Below are 24,219 nucleotides of genomic sequence, written 5' to 3' on the forward strand. Positions count from 1 at the left end.
CGCCGCCGGGAGCCGATGCTAGCTGTGAGGGGCCGCGTCTGGCTGCAACAGGCCGGCTGGGGCATGGTGTTGGGTGCCGGGCTGCCTCGCCTGTCTTGGGGTGCCCATGAAAAAGGCAGCAGTGATGCTGACGCTGGCAAGCAAGCTGAAGCGGGATGATGGTCTCAAAGGGTCCCGGGCATCAGCCACAGCCTCTGACTCCACTCGGCGGCTATCTGTGAAGGACAGGCTGCTTGTTAAAGAGGTTGCAGAACATGAAGCTAATTTACCTTGTATGTGTAAAGTGCATTTTCCTGATCCAAACAAGCTTCATTGCTTTCAGCTAACTGTCACCCCAGATGAGGGTTACTACCAGGGTGGAAAATTTCAGTTTGAAACTGAAGTTTCTGATGCATACAACATGGTGATTCGAAAGGTGACACTATTAGAGTACTAGAGAAATTACAGATTTGGATGGTGACATATTCTCTAGATTTGGTCTCAAAGATAAAAATTTTCATTACAAAGATTTTGTATCTGTGAGATGACCTGTGTGGTGAGATTCTGAGAGACGACTGTCATGCTCCTCAAACCAAGCCTCCCAAAGTGAAATGCTTAACCAGGATCTGGCACCCAACATCACCAAGACCGGTGAGATATGTACAGTGTCAGACTTTATTTTGGGGGGCTCCAAAATCACTGCAGATGGTGATTGCAGCCATGAAATTAAAAAACGCTTACTCCTTGGAAGAAAATTTATGGCCAACCTAGACAGCATATTGAAAAGCAGAGACATTACTTTGCCAACAAAGGTCCATCTAGTCAAGGCTATGGTTTTTCCTGTGGTCATGTACGGATGTGAGAGTTGGACTGTGAAGAAAGCTGAGCGCCGAAGAATTGATGCGTTTGAACTGTGGTGTTGGAGAAGACTCTTGAGAGTCCCTTGGACTGCAAGGAGATCCAACCAGTCCATTCTAAAGGAGATCAGTCCTGGGTGTTATCTGGAAGGAATGATGCTAAAGCTGAAACTCCAGTACTTTGGCCACCTCATGAGAAGAGTTGACTCAGTTGGAAAAGACTCTGATGCTGGGAGGGATTGGGGGCAGGAGGGGAAGGGGACGACAGAGGATGAGATGGCTGGATGGCATCACGGACTCGATGGACCTGAGTTTGAATGAACTCTGGGAGATGGTGATGGACAGGGAGGCCTGGTGTGCTGCGATTCATGGGGTCGCAAAGAGTCAGACATGACTGAGCGACTGAACTGAACTGAACTGAGAGAACACTCAATCGATGGCACTAGCTGGGCCCCCACAAGGATGCTGAAGGATGTTCTTTGGGGATTAAACTCTTTGTTCACTGATCTCTTGAATTTTGATGATCCACTGAATATTGACTCTGCGGAACATCATTTTCGAGACAAGAAGGACTTCCGGAATAAAGTGGAGGACTACATTAAGCGCTACGCCAGATGATACGCGGAGAGGACCGCAGGGCCGCGGACTGTGCGTGAGAAGATGGGCTCCACCCGCAACCAGAGGAACCTCTCCCCATCCTCAGCTCCCCTCAGTCCCGCCGGCTTGTCCGAGTCCTGTGACTGTGTTGTCCTGAGGAAGAACCTCTTCTCGACTGCCCATTGTAGCCGGAGAGTTCCAAATAAATACAGCCAGAAAATGTGTCTCGGGTTCTAAATAGTTGTCTGCTTACCTTAACGTGTTTACTTTTTTGAAACTGTACTGTATAGGCTGTTGAGAATGAACTGAAAATGAACTCAGGGTTGAGGCTAGAGGTGCGTCAGTCCCACGCAGGTGATGCTGATGCTCAGAGTAGCCCACAGATTGGCCGTCAGAAACCCACTACAAACAAACTGTGATTGGTGCGAAGTCTCTTAGCTCCTCCCACAAATGTCGGCCCTGCCTACGTGTCGTGAAGCTTCCCAGAATGCAGTCATTCACTGTAGATCTCTTACTGAAATGCGTATTTTATTTAATGTAAGTATATTTTGGAACAGATTTGTAATTTGTACAATTTAATGCTTTAATTAAAAAAAAATCAGGGGCGGGAGGGGTGCTGTTTCACAAAATTACTAAGCATCTGTAACATGTAATGTATACATCTGAATAATAACCATAGTCCTATTGTACATAGATGTACTAGTCTGTTCTTTTTTTTAACTTCCAAAAATGTTGACTTCAATGAAAAACAAACAAAAACAAAACCCTTCGGTTTCAAATTTGCTTTTGTATATTTAAGCATTTTTGAAAGTTCCCCATCATATGGAAACAATTAACTACTGGCTTCATGTTGTTTTGTTTCATAGAATAGAAAAGGCAAATTGAACATTTTAATTACGCTATCTACAAAGAGAGATCACAGAGGTGATACTGAATTCCAGAAAAATCGGTCGGTTCAAATTCAGGAGCAAAGGCTTCATTTTATTAAATGCATGTTGATTACTTTAGAAAATAACTTAGAAATTCTTGGCTTCTATGTTTTATAAATTGCTGCCTAAAATGCTGCACATATGCGCCTTTAATAATTTGCAACCAAATATTATAATCAAGTAAATTCAAATATTATTTTCAATTAGGAGTGTTAAAAATAAAAACTATGAGTTTTAATTTTTACAAGAAGGCATGCTGAAATATACATTTACCTATACACACCTCACACTAAGGGATTCTCAGTATGGAAGCCGTATTTCTTAAACTGCTCTAAGAATTAGCATATGTGTAGCTCAGGGGGATACACTTTCTCAGCATTACTGGATATAAAAAAAGGCAACCAATTTTCAGAGTCTACCTGGAAAATAAGCAGAAATTATTTTCTCAGGCTCTCTAGTCACTCCCTGGGCAGAATTCCAACATAATCTAAATTGGTCTTGGCACTATCTCACTCCCCCTTTTGCATCACTGAAGCCACCTCTGGTCCAAAGCCCAGTGACCTTCAATTTCCATGGCCTCTTCCTTTCACTGGTTCTTCCTTTCCAACTTCTAGACTCCTGATGACTCCATGTGAATATTTCAGCAAAGCTGGGCATTGAGGGAGTTTAAACAAATGATTCATGAATTTTAACTTTCTCTGGATTATATGCATTTTTAGAGAAAAGCTTGAATACCCAGATCCTGCCTTTCTCAATACTGTAACTCACTGGAGAAATAGTTGAATCCACGCCTGGAGGGTAAGGAAAGTACAATATAAGCCTAGAACCTCTCACTATGCCAGAAAGCAAGAAGTGCTCAAATATTAATGCAGACACGACACAGGACAAAGGAGCTGCCTTGAAGGGGCTCCCACCAGGCACATGTGGTACAGTCTGAACAAGGAAAGAATGATATGAATAAATCCTAACACGTTCAACTTTAAAAAAGGAACCATAAATCCACAGATCTTCATGCAAAGGGGGATACTGGAATGCTCTTTACAAAGACAGCCAGCTAACAAACACCAAAGGAACAGCAGAAACAGAAAATCCCACTTTGCAACCACCGACTCAATGATTGATTCAGTCAAGGCTCATTAATAGACACGAAGACCATTAGGGGAAGGGTTGCTGTGGAACAGGATACTCACACAGTCTCAGAGTATCACCCTTCGGATTACTTATCACTTACCTAGGGGAAAAGGTATCCTTATAATGGAGAGCTCTGGCAGACCACCTTACCCAAGTGATGGCTGGTATAATCAATCAGAGGGTAACTGGACGCCACATGTCTCCACTATGTTATGTCTGTCAAAATGCTTAATCTGTATCTTATCATAAATTAACAAGCCCAGACTGTGGTACTTTCTATAAGAAAATTATCTTGGAATTTTCCAAGATATCAGTGCCATGAATGACAAAAATAAATGAAAACAGGGTGACTCTTCTGGATGAAAGGAAAAGAGACAAAATGAAATGAATGATTGTTGGTGAACTCTGGATGAGGAGAAGGGTTATAAAAGACATTACTGGAATAACTGGGGAAATCTGAATTGGTATTATGGGCTATGTGGGAAAATACTCTTGTGCTTGTGAAATAACATGTGAAAGTAATTGGGGTAAAGGGTCATGCATTATAATTAAATAGTTCAGCAAAAGTATTTTTAAAGTATATGTATTCAGAGACAGAAAGAAATAGAAAACAAATTTGGCAAAATGTAAGCATTTTATATGGCAGGCTATAACCTATAAAAGCCAGTAACTATAGTTACTTATAGGTTAGGTCTACTCCATATAAAGAGAGATAATATAGGTGCTTATGGTTGAAACTGACACAAAAAGATTAATTTTTGTAACACAAAATTACAGCATTTAGTCTATACCAAAAAAAACCAAACTTTCTCCAATTCAGTTTTCCTCTGTAGCAATTAATAGTCATTAGGTGGAAGGAAGAAGATTTAGAAAGAAAAGAAACCTAAGGAAGAGAATGACAACGGATAAAAATTAGGCACAGTTCAGTTCTTTTCCACACCTCTTCTTTTGAAGAAGAGGTTAAGTTCCAAGGTTTTAAAAATTATGCCTGTTTTCCATCCTGATGACCCAGTAGATGTAAATGTTTCCAATGAGTGAGAAAGAGTCCCACTGCAAGATGGAAACTAACTAAACACCAGAACCAGGGAAGCTGAGCATTTCATTTCATGCTCAGCCCTGGCCAAGCCTACAACAGAGGGGCATGCATCTGAATAACCATCCGTCTGAGCAAACTAGCACCCTAGGCTTGCCACTTTCAGCACCTCCTCAAACTGAATGTGTTGGAAACAGAGTTCTCCACCACCAAACCCGACCCTGTGTTTCCATCACCTTCTTAGTCGGTTGTTGTTTAGTCACTAAGTCGTGTCCCACTCTTTGCGACCCCAAGGGCTATAGCCTACCAGGCGCCTCTGTCTGTGGGATTTCCCAGGCCAGAATACTGGAGTGGGTTGCCGTTTCCTTCCCCACCTTTTGGTCCATCCAGTCTCAAAAGCGCAGTTTCATCTTTTACTTCAGTTCCCACCTGCCCTGTCTTCCTCATTCACATACTCAGGGCCATATTAGCCACAAGGCCTCTTGCGGTCCAGGCAGAAATGGCCTCTCTTTTCTCTGTTTCTCCTCAGTATTTTTATCTATGGCACTTAATTGGCACTTTCACAATATTTTTGCCACACAGAACGGATTCTGCACTCAGTGTAGGTAAGAGCTTTATTATGTCACCTGATTTTTAAAAAAACCACTGTAATTCTGTGAAGTACTTTATTATTTTGCTATTTACAGAATGGATAATCAGATGAAATAACTTGTATGAGGTCACAAAGTTGATCTACCCTAATACTAAGGTGCTTCAGATTTTATTTATCATTTTAAACACTGTCCCCTGTCCTTAAATCAAGCACAGACTCCTTGAAGAAAGGGATCATTTTATCTGGCTCTGCGCTCTCTCCCAAGTCTAGTAACACTCATAACTCATGTTCACGGAATTATATTTCAAGACTCAGCTCAGAAACCATTTTTCTTTCTGACTTCCAGCCTCCTCTTGTGCCCCTCATCCTTGCCCTCTGAATGCTTCTACTGCAGTATAGGCACACCCTAACTGCGGTGTTTGTGCCCCAAAACACAGTAGGCACTTAATGAATGTTCACCAAATGAAATGTTTATGCATGAGACAGCTGGGTTCCTTATCAAGGCTGCTATGTCTCGCTAGAAAATTGATCTCCACTTTTATCATTATCACATACTGAGGAAATTATTTTAAGAAAGAGTGACAGTGGGAAAATGGAGATAAACAGTCTTGGTCTTTGGGTCCTACTCATTTTATCTGCTGTCCCGGGTACACTGTGTTCTGGAGAAGTACTTCTGAATTTTAACATATATAAACTATCACTCAATACAAATTACAATTCAGTATACCATAGGGCTTCCCAGGTGGCACTAGTGGTAAAGAACCCGCCTGCCAATGCAGGAGACATGAGAGATGGAGGTTTGATCCCTAGGTTGGGAAGATCCCCAGGAGGAGGGCATAGCACCCCACTCCTGTATTATTGCCTGAAGAATCCCACGGACAGAGGAGCCTGGCGGGCTACAGTCCATGTAGACCAACACAGAGCTGGTCACGACTGAAGCAACTTAGCATGCACACAGCATATCGTAGTACAGTCTGAAATTCTGTATTTCTTTTTTGGGGGTCGGGGGGGATAAAGGATGCAAACAAGAGGCTAACCAAGATTCTGTATTTCTAACATGCTCCCAAGAGATGTCTGTGCTGCTGATCTATGGACCACACTTTTGAGGAACAAAAGTCCTAGACTGTAATAGTGAAGCTGTTCCCATTTCTCTTAAAAGAGAAATAGCATGTAGGCTAAATGACCAGACATGAATTCACAGTGTTAATGCTAGTTATCTCTGGGTTTCTTCTTTCCACTTTTCTATAATTTCCAAGTATTCTATAATAACTCTTGCTGATGGAAATAAAAATTTTAAATTCTATATATACACATGCATAAAAGACTCTCCATTTGGACCCTTCTACTCTGCTCGACTACATCTTTGTTTAAGCAACAAATATACTTAAAAGGACCAGACTTGGGAAATAACAAGATGGTGAATTTAGCAATTCTCTGTCTGCTCATTTTAACATGTAGATTAACATAAAATAGTAATTACCCTTAACAAGCAGTCACCACCACAAGCATTGTTTTTCTCAGGTTCCTTTCCCTTAAAAGAAAGAGAATTCATTCAGGTAGAAGACAATAAAAGGCAAACCAAATTAAGGACAAGAGAAAAACCAAGCAGGCGCTACAATGAACCTTGTCCAAGTGGGTCAACAGAACCTCGTGAAGTTGGAATGAAGGTGGAAATGCATTCTCGCAGCAGAGGCAGGGTGGGCTGGGTTCCCCGACAAGGCTAAGTGGAATAAATTAGAGCGGCACTCTCCAGGCACCTGCAAGTGAGGTGGAAAGAAATGGTCCTCAAGAGGAGCTTCCTTCCAAAGTGTAACAAGGGGAGATCATTAGGAAAGGCAATTAGAGGATGCATCTTTGCAGGAAAGCACTCCCCAAATACCTGACTCCTTCTCTTCCATGGAGTTCCAAAGGATGCCAGGTTTAGTCTATCAGCTGTAGAAGCTGCAGCCCTGGCAGGCAGGCCCCTCATAACCACTCTGTACCTGCAGCTATTCCAGACACTTGCCCAGGCCATAGGTGTCTGTGAAGTGACAAAAACAAAGGAGGTGTCCAAGTACCACTCCTCTGGAACCAGAGTGTTCCTGGTTAAAGCAGGATGAACAAGGTTCTGCATTCTCTGTTTTCCAACCCGCAGTTCTAAAAGACCTTTTCCCGTAAAGAAATATTGTGAAACTCACTGTGAAATTACCTGAAAGGATGGGAACTTAGTGCCTGGAAGGCTTATATATACAGTAGGACTAAAAACCACTGTGTGTGTCTATTAAGAATGTGGTTTCATATCTGTAAAGTTTAGACATGCTAGACATTCAGCTCAAGTGAAAACAGTGAGTCACTGTTTCTTTGCTGAATCCTGTGAGTCTAGAGCTGGACCATTCAAGGCAAATAAACATATGCTGAGATTTCTAAAAATGTGAGATTTCAAAAGTAATGTCAAAGTCATCATCTTGATGGGAGGGAAAAAAAATCTGAAATCTACTTGGACTACCTTACACTTCTTTTATTGAAATTCAAATTGTTTTTATTTTGAATTACAGGAATTGTAGATGGCAAGGGAGAAAGCACCATAATCTTCTTAGTGATCCAAAGCCTACATGTCCTAATATCTTAGTTGGAATTTTAGATTTAAAGAGACTTAGGAAGCATGACAAATAAAATGTAATACGTGGTCTCTAGCTTGTATTCTAGTTTTTAAAAATGTTTTTAATGCTAAAGACTTAGCAGACTAAGTCTCTGGGAAGTTTGACTATGGATTGATAATAAATGATATTTGGGGATTATTATTTATTTTGCTGATCATCATAATAGTACTGCCTTTATGTAAGGTAGCTTCTGTATTTTCTGGAAATGCATGCTAAAGTATTTAGGGGGAAAATGCCATGAATTCTAAAATTTATTTTTAAGTGGTTCAGCAAAAAATAATATATGCAAATTTATACACATAAAGTAAATAGGAAAAATGTTAATAATCACTGAAATTAGATAGGGGTTCTATGGGTATTCATTGCAGTATTCTTTACACTGTTTTTCTATTTGAAAAACTTTAGAAGTAAAAGTTTAAATTTATATCAAAAACACATATGGCCCTAATAGTTTTATCTACCCTGTCTTGCCATATTAGACCACAGACTTTTCTCCAGAAGATCTCTCACATCTTCCACCTCTGCAACTTTGCGTATTACGAGCTCTCAACTTTCTCCCTCTAGGCACTTTGCCTCTAGTGAAGGCTAATTTATTCTTTCAGGTCAATCTCAAATGCTACCTCCTCTTTCCTAATCTCTGCCCAACTTGATGCATCTCCCCTTTTCTGACTGCCTAGGACACCTTGTACCTCTCATCACACTTATCACATTCCATCCTGCAAGATAAACACTGACTCTGACCTTTACTGAGTGCTTCCCACATGTGAGGCTGTGTTCACATGTTCTCACGTGCATTCTCTCCTCTCTTTGTTTCTTTCCTACCCCACTGAGGTAGGAATTGTCACTATCCTCTTTCCACAGGTGAGAAAAGAGGTATGAGAGGTTGGGTGACTTATTCACAGGGTTAGTAAGCAGCAGCGCCAGGCTTCATTCAAACATAGCCCATTTGCATTCAAACTCTTAAGCATTAGTGTGCATGTCATCAGCACGGTGGCCTGATCCTTCCCTAATAACAATTTAAGAGCAGGTAGAGCATATTATTTATTTATTCACTCAACCAATAATCATTGAAAAGCCACTATTATTCAGAAACATCTGCCCTATGTGATGAGGTAAAGTTGTGAACATCAACATTTTAGCAATCAGCAAACTAAAATAGACTGGAATGGGTGAATTTAACTCAGATGACCATTATATCTACTACTGTGAGCAAGAATCCCTTAGAAGAAATGGAGAAGCCATCATAGTCCACAAAAGAGTCTGAAATGCAGTACTTGGATGCAATCTCAAAAACGACAGAATGATATCTGTTCATTTGCAGGGCAAACCATTCAATATCACAGTAATCCAAGTCTATGCCCTGAAGAGTAATGCTGAAAAAGCGGAAATTGAATGGTTCTATGAAGACCTACCAGACATTCTAGAACACACACCCAAAAAACATCCTTTTCATTATAGGGGACTGGAATGCAAAAGTAGGAAGTCAAGAAATACCTAGAGAAACAGGCAAACTTGGCTTTGGAGTACAGAATGAAGCAGGACAAAAGCTAATAGAGTTTTGCCAAGAGAACAGACTGGTCATAGCAAACACCCTCTTCCAACAACACAAGAGAAGACTCTACACATGGACATAACCAGATAGTCAATACTGAAATCAGATTGATTATATTCTTTGCAGCAAAAGATGAGAAGCTCTATTCAGTCAGCAAAAACAAGACTGGGAACTGACTGTGGCTCAAATCATGAACTCCTTATTGCCAAATGTAGACTTCAATTGAAGACAGTAGGGAAAACCACTAGACCATTCAGATATGACCTAAATCAAATCTCTTATGACTATACAGTGGAAGTGACAAACAGATTCAAGGGGTTAGATCTGATAGAGTGCCTGAAGAACTATGGGTGGAGGTTTGTGACACTGTGTAGGAGGAAGTGATCAAGACCATCCCCAAGAAAAAGAAATGCAAAAAGGCAAAATGGTTGTCTGAGGAGGCCTTACAGATAGCTGTGAAAAGAAGAGAAGGGGAAGGCAAAGGAGAAAAGGAAAGATCTATCCATTTGAATGCAGAGTCCCAAAGAATAGCAAGGAGAGATAAGAAAGCCCCCCTCAGCGATGAATGCAAACAAATAGAGGGAAACAATGGAATGGGAAAGACTAGAGATCTCTTCAAGAAAATTAGAGATACCAAGGGAATATTTCATGCAAAGATGGGCACAAAAAAGGATAGAAATGGTATGAACCTAACAGAAGCAGAAGATATTAAGAAGAGGTAGCAAGAATACACAGAAGAACTGTACAAAAAAGAGCTTCACGACCCAGATAATCACGATGGTGTGATCCCTCACCTAAAGCCAGACATCTTAGAATGAGAAGTCAAGTGGGCCTAAGGAAGCATCACTATGAACAAAGCCAGTGGAAGTGATGGAATTCCTGTTGAACTATTTTAAATCCTAAAAGATGATGCTATGAAAGTGCTGCACTCAATATGACAGCAAATCTGGAAAACACAGCAGTGGCCACAGGACTGGAAAAGGTTAGTTTTCATTTCAATCCCAAAGAAAGGCAATGCCAAAGAATGCTCAAACTATTGCACAACTGCACTCATCTCACATGCTAGCAAAGTAATGCTAAGAATTCTCCAAGCCAGGCTTCAACAGTAAGTGAACTGTGAACTTCCAGATGCTCAAGCTGCATTTAGAAAAGGCAGAGGAACCAGAGATCAAATCGCCAACATTCACGGGATCACAGAAAAAGCAAGAGTTCCAGAAAAACATCTACTTCTGCTTTACTGACTATGCCAAAGCCTTTGACTGTGTGGATCACAATCAACTGTGGAAAATTCTGAAAGAGATGGGAATACCAGACCACCTGACCTGCTTCTTCAGAAATCTGTATGCAGGTCAAGAAGCAACAGTTAGAACTGGACATGGAAAAACAGACTGGTTCCAAATAGGAAAAGGAGTACATCAAGGCTGTATATTGTCACCCTGCTTATTTAACTTCTATGCAGAGTACATCATGAGGAACGTTGGGCTGGATGAAGCACAAGCTGGAATCAAGATTTGCTGGGAGAAATATCAATAACCTCAGATATGCAGATGACACCACCATTATGGCAGAAAGTGAAGAAGAACTACAGAGCCTCTTGATCAAAGTGAAAGAGGAGAGTGAAAAAGTTGGCTTAAAACTCAACATTCAGAAAACAAAGATCATAGCATCTGGTCCCATCACTTCATGGTAAACAGATGAGGAAACAGTGGAAACAGTGGCTGACTTTCTTGTCTTGGGCTCCAAAATTACTCCAGACAGTGACTGCAGCCATGAAATTAAAAGACACTTGCTGCTTGGAAGAAAAGTTATGACCAACCTAGACAGCATATTAAAAAGCAGAGACATTACTTTGCCAACAAAGGTCCGCCTAGTCAAGGCTATGGTTTTTCCAGTAGTCCTGTATGGATGTGAAAGTTGGACGATAAAGAAAGCTGAGCGCCAAAGAATTGATGCTTTTGAACTTTGGTGTTGGAAAAGACTCTTGAGAGTCCCTTGGACTGCAAGGAGATCCAACCAGTCCATCGTAAGGGAAATCAGTCCTGAATATTCACTGGAAGGACTGATGCTGAAGCTAAAACTCCAATACTTTGGCCACCTGATGCAAAGAACTGACTCATTAGAAAAGACCCTGATGCTGGGAAAGACTGAAGGCAGGAGGAGAAGGGGACAACAGAGGATGAGATGGTTGGATGGCATCACCGACTCAATGGACATGAATCTGAGTAAACTCCGGAAGTTGGTGATAGACAGGGAGGCTTGGCGTGCTGTAGTCCATGGGGTCGCAAACAGTTGGACACAACTGTGCAACTGAACTGAAAGTTTTGAGTGGAAAGGACAGTTTTGACTTTTTTTTTTTTTTTTTTAGTTTTGACTTAAGTTAAAGGAAATCTGGACAAACCATGGACTTTAATCAACCCTGGATATTCATTGGAAAGACTGATGCTGAAGTTCCAATACTCTGGCCACCTCATGTAAAGAGTCAACTCATTGGTAGACTCTGAGGCTAGGAAAGATTGAAGGCAAAAGGAGAAAAGAGTGGCAGAGGTTGTGATGGTTAGATATCATCACCAACTCAGTGGACATGAATTTGAGCAAACTCTAGGAAATAGTGAAGGACAGGGAAGCTTGGTGTGCTGCAGTCCTTGGGGTCACAAAGAGTTGGGCACCAGATTAGTGATTGAACAACAATAAAAGGAATGTAAAAATGTTAATAATAGAGGGAATAGAATGAGAGGGTTAATGAGAACTCTGCATTACCATCCCAGTCTGCCTGCAAATCTAAAACTGTTCTACAAAAAGATAAAAGTCTATTTTAGAAAAGGAAAAATAGAGTGTGACTATGAGGTCAGTTTTCTTGACTGGCTCATAAACTACCTATAACATCAATTTCAAAGAAAAGTGGTTAGGCCATTCTAGCAAAAGGATCAATATTGTATTGATAATATGTGATTTGGGGAGCGAATCACAACTAGGATCTCCAACTGAATGTGTGGAACATGTATTTTAAACCTGATATCATACATGTATATCCTTCTTCTCATACAACACTAACATGCTTCAGGCTCCAGGTTCTCCAGCTTAATTCACAATGTTTTAATGAACAGACCCAGGAAGGAATTTACCACATCTCCTATTTCTCCAAGTCAACTCAAGTTCTTAAAGTCTCAGAAAAACCCTAGGAAGTTCCATTTCTTTTTTAAGCACTGGTTTTTGTTTTCTTAAAGAATCACAGAGTTTCAAGTCCCATGCTATATAGCCAACTCAAATCTAGAACTTCAGGCACCTACACATTAACACACCCTACCATCCTGTGCCTGATTCTTCCCTAAAAAAGAGAACTCGGCCTTTCAGCTATTGTTCAGAGACGTCTCTCCACTTTAATCAATGACTCTCTTCACTGCATATGTGATATCAGCTACATTTCCACATATAAAAACCTTCCTATGGGGAGTTAGTCTAATAAGTTACCATGAGTAACAGTATCTCCTTTTTTAGATCTAACTTTGGAAAACTACAGATCGTCACAGTTACGTAAATATTTAACAGACACCGTTTGACAATATTAACCACAGTAAGAAGTAACGACATTAGGATTTCACCGTGGTACATTTTGGAAGTCTCATAAAAGTACTGCAATATGGGTGGTAAAGATATCATCACCAGGCTGGTTAAGACTCTGCCTTCCACTGCAGGAGGCACAGGTTCCATCCCTGGTCAAGGATCTAAGATCTGACACACCACATGGTGCAGTCAGAAAAAGTGGCACCACTTTATAAATGAGGAAAATTGAGGCTTACAGTTGAAGTGAGAATTCATTCAAAGACACCACTGCGTGACTTTGTTCCACCGGGGATTCTCCATGGCCTGACTCAAAGCCAACTGTATTACCTCTCTCTTCAGTCAGGAAGCCAGGGCCCCTCGCTGAACTTGTCCACAGTGCTTGCCTCATCTCTGGCAGTGCTCTTTCTGTGCAGGCCACATATCTGTTCATGCATCCAATCTCCGGAGGAGACTTACATAAACCGACTCAGGACTAGGGCCCTGCCTCACTCACCCATCCCCTGCCCTGTGCTGACACAATGCCTCCCACTCTGGCTGTTCCCTAAGCCCAGTGGCCCATGACCACATAAATGATCTGGAGTTGCAAAGCTTATCCACGAGCAAAAGCCACGGAACAAAAACATACCCTGTTCTGGTGCTTGAAAACTAAAAGTTCCAGACAACTATTTTTCATTGACCTTAAAGTAAAATAAATTAAGTTTTACAGCATGGCTGATAACCATAAATAGAAAAGAGAGGGTGTTGTTTTCCACATGAGTCCTCAGCTAGGCCTCCAACTGGGGGCTATGAACATTCAGGGAATGTGCCACAGGTCTTGGTTTCCATCCAGATTCCAGAAAAAGAGCAGAGGAAAATGAGTTTAACCAGCAATATTGTTTGAGTTCCTCCTACAGGAACCACCCTCTACAAAATAACACCTAAAACTGACTTGTGGGCATTCTTCTTTCTATAGCTTTGTTGGCCAAATTGACCATTCTGTTATTAGAACCTTGGATTCTCTAAGTTGAATGAAAAGCCAAATATTTTTAAAATATCAAATCATTAAAAAAAAAAATTCTTCTCTGCTCTCCTGGTACAAAATATAAAGGTTCTGACTTTGCACAGAGAGGGATTGATTCAGAGTTAACTACTCCTGCCTTGAAAGGAAACCAAAGGCTTCCAGTGCCCCAGGACATCACAGAAGTTGCTGAAAGCAGCAGTTTACTGAATAGTACTTCTGTGTCTTCAAAGTTTTAATATGTCTAACAGTGGAAAACTAAAACCATTTAGATCAAAGAGGCTAAAAAAAAAAAAAAATCAATGCTTCCTTTGTTTGTTTTTAACCAGAATAACCAAAACTGAATATAGTTCACCAAAGTATTAAATTTCTGTCTCACTGTAATTTTCCTTCTGTGTCCAACTATACAAGAGACTTTTAAAAAACTAATAAAATGTTCAATCTTACCATCAATAATAATATGCTTTGAATTTTTCAGAAATGAAAGATAGGATTGTGAGTCTCTCCAAACCCTTTCTTGGGTGTCCAGTGGCATATATTATAGGCTTGCTCTTCTGCATTCGTGAGAAAAGTGACCAGGGAATAGCAGAGGGAATGAGGGGAGGTGTGTGTGTGTGCACGCCAAGCACTGAGCCACAACATATCTGTGGGCGGGGTTAGAGCAGAGGAAGGCGAGCAACAAAGCTGGCACTCTTAAAAAGTGTCATCGGTGTTTCCTAAGATCTAAAATTCGACTTGCCCCTCCACTTTTCCACTCTGTTCTTTGCTGACAATATGCTTCTCAAAGGAAGCTGACAATATGCTTCTCAAAGCAATACCGAGGCAAAAGAACAAAGCTGAAAGCATAATCCTCCCAGACTTTAGACTATATTACAAAGCTACAGTAATCAAAACAGCAGAGTACTGGCATAAAAACAGACATCAGGATAAACGAAACAGAATAGTGAGCCCAGAAATAAACCTCACCCCTGCAGCCACTGTTCTACTCTCTCATTTTCTCTTTTTGAGTCCACATTTATGTGATACCATAGAGTGTATTTGTCTTTCTTTGTCTGACTTATTCTACTTAGCATAATATCCTCGAGGTCCATCCACGTTGTCACAAACGGTAGGATTTCCTTCTTACTCAAGGCTGAATACTCCTCCACAGTGTGTATGTATATGTGTGTATGCATGTATACATATATATGTGTATATATGTGTAATCCATGTAAAATATCTTCTCATCTTTAGCTATTCATCTGTTGACATACATTTAGATTATTCCATATCTTGGCTACTGTGACTAATACTGCAATGAACATGGGAATGTAGATATCTCTTCAAGGCCTTGTTTCAATTTCCTTAGGATATATACCTAGAAGTGGGATTGCTGGATCATATGGTAGTTCTATTTTTAATTTTTTGAGGAAATGTCATACTGTGTTGTACAGTGGCTGCACCAATTTATATGCCAACCAACAGCGCTCAGGGTTTCCTTTTCTCCACATCCTCACCAGCACCTGCTGGTGCTTGTCTTTTGGTAACAGCCATTCTTACAGATGTGAGGTGATTATCTCACTGTGATTTTGATTTGTATCCCCCTGATCATTAGTGACAGTGATCACATTTTCTTGTATCTGTTGGCCTTAGACCTTCATCACCTCTAGTTCAAAATTGGGAAAGGAGAATTTCAAGCTCGTATGTTGTCACTTTGCTTGTTTAACTTATATGCAGAGTATATCATGTGAAATGCCAGGCTGGATGAAGTACGTGCTGGAATCAAGATTGCTGGCAGAAATATCAATAACCTCAGATATGCAGATGACACCACCCTTATGGCAGAAAGTGAAGAACTAAAAAGCCTCTTGATGAAGGTGAAAGAGGAGAGTGAAAAGGACGGTTTAAAACTCAACATTCAAAAAATGAAGATCATGGCATCCAGTCCCGTCACTTCATGGCAAATAGATGGGGAAACAATGAAACAGTGAGAGACTTTTTGAGGCTCCAAAATCACTGTGGATGTTGACTGCAGCCATGAAATTAAAAGACGCTTGCTCCTTGAAAGAAAAGCTACGACAAACCTAGACAATGTATTAAAAAGCAGAGACATTACTTTGCCAACTAAGGTCCATATGGTCACTACGATGGTTTTCCCAATAGTCATGTATGGATGTGAGAGTTGGACCATAAAGAAAGCTGAGCGCCGAAAAACTGGTACTTCTGAGCTATGGTATTGGAGAAGACTCCTGAGAGTCCCTTGGACTGCAAGGAGATCAAACCAGTCAATCCTAAAGGAAAGCAACCCTGCTATTCATTGGAAGGACTGATGCTGAAGCTCCAGTACTTTGGCCACCTGATACGAAGAGCTAACTCATTAAAAAATACCCTGATGCTGGGAAAGATTGAAGGCAGGAGGAGAAGGGGATGACAGAGGATGAGATAGTTGATAGCATCCATGGACATGAGTTTGAGCAAGCTCTGGGAGATGAAGGACAGGTAAGTGTGTCATGCTGCACTCCATGGGGTCACAAAGAGTCGGACATGACTGAGCAACTGAACAACAAAAACAATACCTCTTATGCAGCCTTCTCTTGCCTCTAGCTCTCTCCTTTCCCTTAACTTTCTTACACTGTGGTTATTATCCTGATAGACTATATATTTATCTGTTTATGGCCATCTCCTCCCATGAGAATGCATGGTCCCATGCAAGTTCAATCCCTGGGTTAGGAAGATCCCCTGGAGAAGGAAACGGCAACCCACTCCAGTATTCTTGCCTGGAGATTCTCATGGATGGAGGAGCCTGGTGGGCTACAGTCCATGGGGTCGCAAAGAGTCAGACACAAATGAGCAACTTCACTTTATGCCTCTTGTTTGAAAAATGGGTAGTGCACAGTCTGCACTCACTAAATTTTTGTTATAAATGATTTGGTTAGGGAAAAATAAAAAGAACTGCTGGTCTGCTTTCCTAATGACTGCAACTAAATTTCCAGTGACCAAGATTTTCAATGGCCATCTTTAGAGATGCTATGGAAGGAATTCTATAAATTAAAAGGTGAGTCTACATGAGGATTTTCTAATATAATTATTATAATAATTTTTTAAAAAATGAATAAACCTAACTGTTTAAACCTGAGTGGCAAAGGTTTTCCATAAAGCACCAGAATAAGCGACTTTCACTCTGCAAGCCACAGACAGTCACAATTACTCAACTCTGCTGCTGCAGGATGTTAAGAGCCAGAAACAATACATCAGTGAATAAGCACAGCTATGTGCCAATAAAACTTGACTGATAAACACTGAACTATGTATAACTTTCACAGGTTACAAAATATTACTATTCTTTTAATTTTTTTCAAACACGTAAAAAATGTGAAAACCATTCTAGAGCTGCGAACCATATAAAAACAGGCTGCGGACCAAGATTTGACCTCTGCACTATAAGTTTTCCAATTTACATCCTTTCTAAGGGTGGTTTTTGTTTTGTTTTTTCTACAAATGAAATACATTCTGGCCCATGAATCTCTTGGATATATAGTCTACAATTAATTAAGCATGGAATAACTGCTTTTGTTAAAGAGTAATAAGCTGGATAAACAGTTTTTTTAGCTGAATAAAGATTACTAAGGCACCTCTTCAGGGCTGACTTTCTACACAGATTTTGGTCATCTTCAAATGCCAGCTCTGTCACCATCTTTTCCCTTATCTAAGTATTTTCATTTTTCAGCCTGTTTTAGAAATTTCAATATGCTCCTTCTTCCTTTACAGAGAGAGGAACTGTAACCAAATCTTAGGACAGAGGGGAGAGTGGCTTCCCAAGGATTTGAGGCAAGGTGGATTCCAGTACAATGTTTCTTGATTAAGTGTACAATGTGTTGCTCAAACTTTGCTTGCAAGTACTCTCAAACACACTCTATTGTGTGGGCCCTGGAATGAGAACTATTTAGATTGCAGGTGCTACTAGCACTCAGGGTCACCTGTCCCCATGAGCCATAAAAATTTACTGAAAATGCCAGGTGGGCAGTAACATAGCCAAAACATGTTATTTCATAACTTAAAGCAGACGGTTTTCAGTTCCTTTCATTTATAATGATAGCCTCATCTCACTTACATAACAGAAATATATGAAAAGAAGGAATCTGAAGAAGCACTCTTCATGCTATCGTTCAGAAATGTCAGCCAACACAGGGAAGAAGTGTATTAACATCAAGCATGCCTACTGGACCGTGGACATGCTGTAGAGGATGGGAATACTTCATAATAGCCCTTCGGATGCTCTCAACCCAATCAAGAAAGAACTCAAGAGGAAAAGTTCCCACCCCCTGCGTTCTCTGAGCATAGGAGACATGGAACAAAACTCACTGATTACATACTCCACTTGCCCTACTCATTGTGCAAGCAGATCTACTGGAATGTGGAGTGCAAATTTTTTCAGTTTTCTGCAATGCCTCTGGTGCTCTGCTTCTCAAATTTCCCAGTAAATCAAATTCAAACAATCAGGCCAAAGGAAGCCAATGGTTTTCCAACTCCTACTGTAAGCAACACAGCCTACAGACTGACTCTGAAAACCACGGATTAAATTAAGCTTCACTTGAATTGCAAGATGCCAGAGACGGTCTCCTGAGAAAGCGGACTTGGCTTGAAACCCTGGTGTCTTACACACAGGGTCCAATTCACAGCAAAGACGGCCGTCCACAAAGCCTCCCCGTCTTCCCAGACCTCTCCTCCATTCTTCAAAGCTTGGAATACACATATCAATGAAGTTGAGACATCAAATCACGTAAAGTTGTAAGGTAAGCGCCTCCGCCTCATCTCACACTCTTCATTGAGTTCTTGAGGGAAATGGCAATGCAGATGAGGGAGACGGCTTCCAGCAAAAATAATCAGAAGTGAATAAATACACCAAGGAATCACCACTGTAGCTGCCTGGCAATGCCATGGGCATTTAGAGCGATACATTCTGTTGGGGAATAACCAGGGGCCCGGGGAATCACCCTCTCCCAGACATCCAGACTGTGATGCTGAAACCAGGTGATGGATGAAGTGATGGTGAGGACACTTCCCCGAACTAGCCTGGCTTCTGCCCGTGTTAGTTTGCTAAGGCTGCCCTAGCTAGCCACTATAGCTGGCATAGCTTACACGACAGAGATCTCCAAGTCCAAGATCAAGGTGTCACTATCGACAAAGCTGCTCTCTTCTAAGGCCTCTCTCCTCGGTTTAGACGCTATTTATTGCCCTGGTCTTCTCACTACACGTGTCTGTGTCCAAATTTCCTTGTCTTATCAGAACACCAGTCGTAACGAATTAAAGTCCACCTCCATGACCTCATTTTAACTTAACTGCTTCTCTAAAGACCCTATCTCCAAACATACAATCACATTCCAAAGTACTGAGGGTTAGGCCTTCAACACAGGAATCTTGGGGGGACACAAGTCAGCCCCTTGCCCTGCTGGAACCACTGCTATGGCAGGGCTCTACTTCCATTCATTCTGACCGGTGCCAGAGGCTTGACAATAAACTGATAACTCAATTCTCACTATTCTGGAAATTAACTAACTTTCTTTATAATGAAAGGATGTTACATTCAACAATGTCCCAGTACCACTCTCATTTTTATAACAACAAAAAAACAGTATATAATTTTCACTGCCTTTATAAAATACTTTGTCACATACCAAATACAATCATAAAGAAAAGTCATTGGCAATGGGTCACACTAAGCCTCAGCTGCTTTTCTTTCTTTCTTTCTTTTTTAAGCAATTTGCACTGCAACAAAGATCACCACAAGAAAACATCAGGACACTCAGTTGACATTTATCATAATGGAAGGCAAGTGTGAAAAAATACATTCTCACTTATTTCATGTATACCTTTTCATGCAGACAATTCATGTCTTTGCACGAAGGATTACTTACTGCTGTGTTCATCTGTGCTGCCAACTCTGGATAGCAAATGGGTTAAAAAAAATAACACTAAGTGTTGTATACCTAAAACTAATTTAATATTGTAAGAAAACTTATACTTCAATAAAACACACATGCACAGACACATACTGAAATCAAGACTTCTATTCAAATGAGGTGTGTGGCCAGGAATATTATGAGTGAAATGTAACATTTAAAAATCCTGTATCTAACTGATTACCAACTGAGCTACCAGCTACCAGCTCACTTGGTAAAGAATCCACCTGCAATGCAGGAGACCCAGGTTTGATCCCTGGGTGGGAAAGATCCCCTGGAGAAGGAAATGAATGGCAACCTACTCCAGTATCCTTGCCTGGAAAATCCCATGGACAGAAGAGCCTGTCCACCAAATTTGGTAAACCACAAAATGATTACCCAAGCTCTTTTTAAAAGAAATACCAAAACCAGCATCATTTAAAGGTGTTTTAATATCAATTTAAGCCTCACCAATTTCTGACCTTATAACTGTTTACGTCCTCCAAATTTAACTATGTTATTTATCAATTCCATAAACATTTACTGAGACTGTACTATTTAGCAGGCACCATTCGAGGTGCTAGAGATACGTCACTAAACCAGATCCCTGCCCTCATGGAACTGAGTCTGATAAGATACACACATCACTTCCCCTACTGTTCTGCAAACACATTTTCCTTCCCAACTTCCCCGATTAGGACATGGGAATCTGTAGCCTCCTAACTTCCCAAATACAAAACCTTGGAGCTATCTTGTATTTCTCATTCTCCATCACATCCCTCCTGGGATCTCCAGTGGCCCCTTCCAACCTTGCCTCCTCTACTTGCCTTTCTTAATACAGACAATATTACCACCTCCAAGCCCTGGCCATCAGCCCTCTGCTCCTCATCACTCACCAAATGCTGTTATTTCCACCCCTGGGATCCCTCCCCAGTCACTTTCAACCTCTCCACTCCATCACCACAATCCTGGTCATTCTTCTTCTCAACGTACATCACATCCTCTCTAGAAGATGAAACCTCTAAAGCAGGACAAGTGATCTTCTCACCTTTTATCTGCACTGTTACTTGTGTTTGCTCAGAACTTTGGACACACTGTCTTAACTCAATGTTTCGTATTCCTGGCCGTCTCCCCGCTAGACCATGTGCTCTGAGGGCAGGGCTTCTTATTTTCTTTAATTCTCAGTGACAAACATGACAGGCCAGTAGACACTGTGTGCCTCTGGAAAGCCACTTACTCATCCATGCAGCAAGTCATTATCAGGCACCCACTCCCCACCAAGCAACTATTCCAGATGATGGGGATATATAAGTGAATACAAACCCTCAAACCCCTGCCTTTTGCAATTTATATTTAAGCAATTCCTACCGTACAAATTTATGTTAGAGTGAGGGAGAAAGATAATCATTTAAAATGTAAGTAGGCAATGTGTTATAAAAGAATAAGCTCTATAGGAAAAAAATAAAGAAGGATAAGAGGGATTTGGGGAGGAGGGGCAGGAAAGTTTGCAATATTCAATACCATCAGGGTAGGCAGGTAGGCTTCACTGGACGGTAACATCTGAGCAAAGGTTTACATAAGAGAGAAAGTTCATCATGTGGGTACCTGGGGGAAAGGATACAGGAAGAAGAAAGAGCAAAAGTAAAAGCCCTGAGGCAGACATGTGCTCAGTGTGGTCAAAGGCCAGTGTGGCTGGAGTAGACTTAGCCCAGGGGAGAACGTGAGGTGATGAGGTCCAAGAGGGAAGGAGGGGGCTCGTTATGGAGTTGGTCAGGTAACCGGAAGGACTTGCATCTTTCACTGTGAGGACAAAGAAGTCATTGCAAGTTCTGAGCAGAGGGGTGCCCTAGAGTGACATGAGTCTGAACAGGATCACTCTACTGAGAACAGAGAGAGAGAGGCGAGCACAGAATCAAGGGAAGAAGTGAAGAGGCCCCTGGAATGACTCAGGCAAAACAGCATGGCGGCTCAGGTCAAGGTAGCAATGTGGCTATGTTCTGATGGCTGAGTCAATAAGGTTTCTGACAGACTGGCTGGACCTTGGAAAAGTGTTTCTTTTCCTGAGAATAACAGTTAACTTCACTGAGAGAAACAAAGCCCCAGCTGAGACCCTGCTCCTTACCCTTGACGGCTGTGCAAGTCCAGGATTCGTTCTCCCCATGCTCAGGTCTCGCCTCTCCTGTCATCCTTCAGGTGGCAGGGGGGACTGGAGCTCAGGATGCTGCCCCATCACGGCGTTACCTGCTCAGAGTGCATCCCCTTTCGGGCACAGACCTGCTCCAAGGCCCTCCACCATCTCCTCGCGTGCTCAGCCCTCTCTCAAGGCCTCAAACCTTTCCGTCACCCTACCTCTGCCCTCCATCGCCCTCCCTGACCCCCTACAGTGCCCTGAGCCTCAGGCCCTGGCTGCCCCCTCAGGTTCCCTGCAGGCCCCATCTCCTCTAGGACTTCTCCCCAGGATGGTATGGCTCATGTTGGTTTCTACCTCCTCAGGGTTCCTGTGGTCTTTAGCACTTGTACCAACCATCCACATCACACTGGCCCATCTAAACTGTGTGCTCTGAGAAGCCAAGAGCCATGCCACAAGCTTCTCAGGCCCCCCCCCCCCCCACCTACTCTACAGGAAGCAATAACACTTGCTGACAAAGATCATCACAGGAGAAAATCCAAGAGGACGATGTTCGAATTATTTTAAGTGTACTGTTAACATCTGAAAAGTGGGAGGAGTCACAGAAAAATCCAGATGTATATCTTTTCTCAAAATATGACAAGATCACTGGAAGATCAGGCAACATTGGCCCTTGTTCCTGAATAGCTGAGTGAAAGCAGAGACGTTACTTTGCCAACAAAGGTCTGTCTAGTCAAGGCTATGGTTTTTCCAGTAGTCACATATGGATATGAGAGTTGGACTGTGAAGAAAGCTGAGTGCCGAAGAATTGATGCTTTTGAACTGTGGTGTTGGAGAAGACTCTTGAGAGTCCCTTGGACTGCAAGGAGATCCAACCAGTCCATTCTAAAGGAGAGCAGTCCTGGGTGTTCTTTGGAAGGAATGATGCTAAAGCTGAAACTCCAGTACTTTGGCCACCTCATGCGAAGAGTTGACTCATTGGAAAAGACTCTGATGCTGGGAGGGATTGGGGGCAGGAGGAGAAGGGGACGACAGAGGATGAGATGGCTGGATGGCATCACTGACTCGATGGACATGAGTCTGAGTGAACTCCGGGAGTTGGTGATGGACAGGGAGGCCTGGCGTGCTGCCATTCATGGGGTCGCAAAGAGTCGGACACGATTGAGCGACTGAACTGAACTGAACTAAACTGTGCCCTTTTTCCCCCTTTATGCTCCAGTTCACTTGCTTACTTTTCTGTCAGGTCCTGGTAGGCACGTGAGTTTCCAATCCCCATACCAGGCACTGGTTACCCTGAATTTTTAAAATATCAAGTTCTTTTGGGAACTGAATATTAACTGAAGGTAGTATTGGTTTTTCTCACTCATGATATACAGTGACAAACATGTTTAGGCTTTTCTATATTAAAAAAAATTACATTAATTCTATACATACACCAATACATACACATATGTACTTTGTATTAACCTTCTAACAGATTACAATTTCTATACTCTGGTTCAAATACCTTCCAATATAGGGGGGAGGGTATAATTCTTGTGGTAACTAAGAGTAAGAGGGTCAGATGTCAATACAGAAGCTATACAGAAAGAAAGGAAGACAAGTTAAAAATAAATAATACTGATGAGCTATTTATCAAATCATTTCAGGGGAAAAAAGTTACTAAAATTATTGTGGAAACTAGAAAAATGTCCATGGCTTTATAGATTTTTAAAAATAAAAACATCAAGGATAAGAGACTGAAATATGTACAGTTAAGGGATGTTAACAATGGATTTGTTCTCCACACCACAACTGCCTACATGCTAAAGAAAAATTGTTATCTTTCTATTATTAAATTTCAGCATCCAAACTAAGACCACAGGAGGCAAAGTGAAAGTCGCTCAGTCATGTCCACTCTTTGTGATCCCATGGGATTCTCTAGGCCAGAATACTAGAATGGGTAACCTTTCCCTTCTCCAGGGGATCTTCCCAACCCAGGGATCAAAGCCAGCTCTCCCATATTGCAGGAGGATTCTTTACCAGCTGAGCCACAAGGGAGGCCTAAGAATACTGGAGTGGGTAGTCTATCCCTTCTCCAGGGTAAGTCACACCATAAAGAAATGGATACAAAGGTTTCCAGAGCACCTTACTAACAGCAGAAGAGTCAGCAGTTACTGTTACTGGAAGAGTTTAGGGGAGTCACCTCCTTTGACCTATGACTCCTATCTGGGGGATTTTAATTAAGGGGAAAGCAAAATCTAGACACAGAAGTCAGAAGTTACTTAACAGGCACCCTGGCTTTATCTGTGCATCAGTCATTACTT

The 24,219-nt window shown here is 41.6% G+C and overlaps 1 protein-coding gene and 1 pseudogene across 11 annotated transcripts in view; one reads left to right on the forward strand and one right to left on the reverse strand.

Moving 5' to 3' along the window:
- Window positions 1-24,219, reverse strand: part of APBB2 (amyloid beta precursor protein binding family B member 2) — a 381,548-nt gene that overhangs the window by 264,415 nt on the left and 92,914 nt on the right. The gene's annotated exons all lie outside the window — the stretch shown is intronic.
- Window positions 61-1,504, forward strand: LOC138442500 (NEDD8-conjugating enzyme UBE2F-like; annotated as a pseudogene).

Source organism: Ovis canadensis, chromosome 6 (assembly GCF_042477335.2).
Source record: "Ovis canadensis isolate MfBH-ARS-UI-01 breed Bighorn chromosome 6, ARS-UI_OviCan_v2, whole genome shotgun sequence".
NCBI lineage: Eukaryota > Metazoa > Chordata > Mammalia > Artiodactyla > Bovidae > Ovis > Ovis canadensis.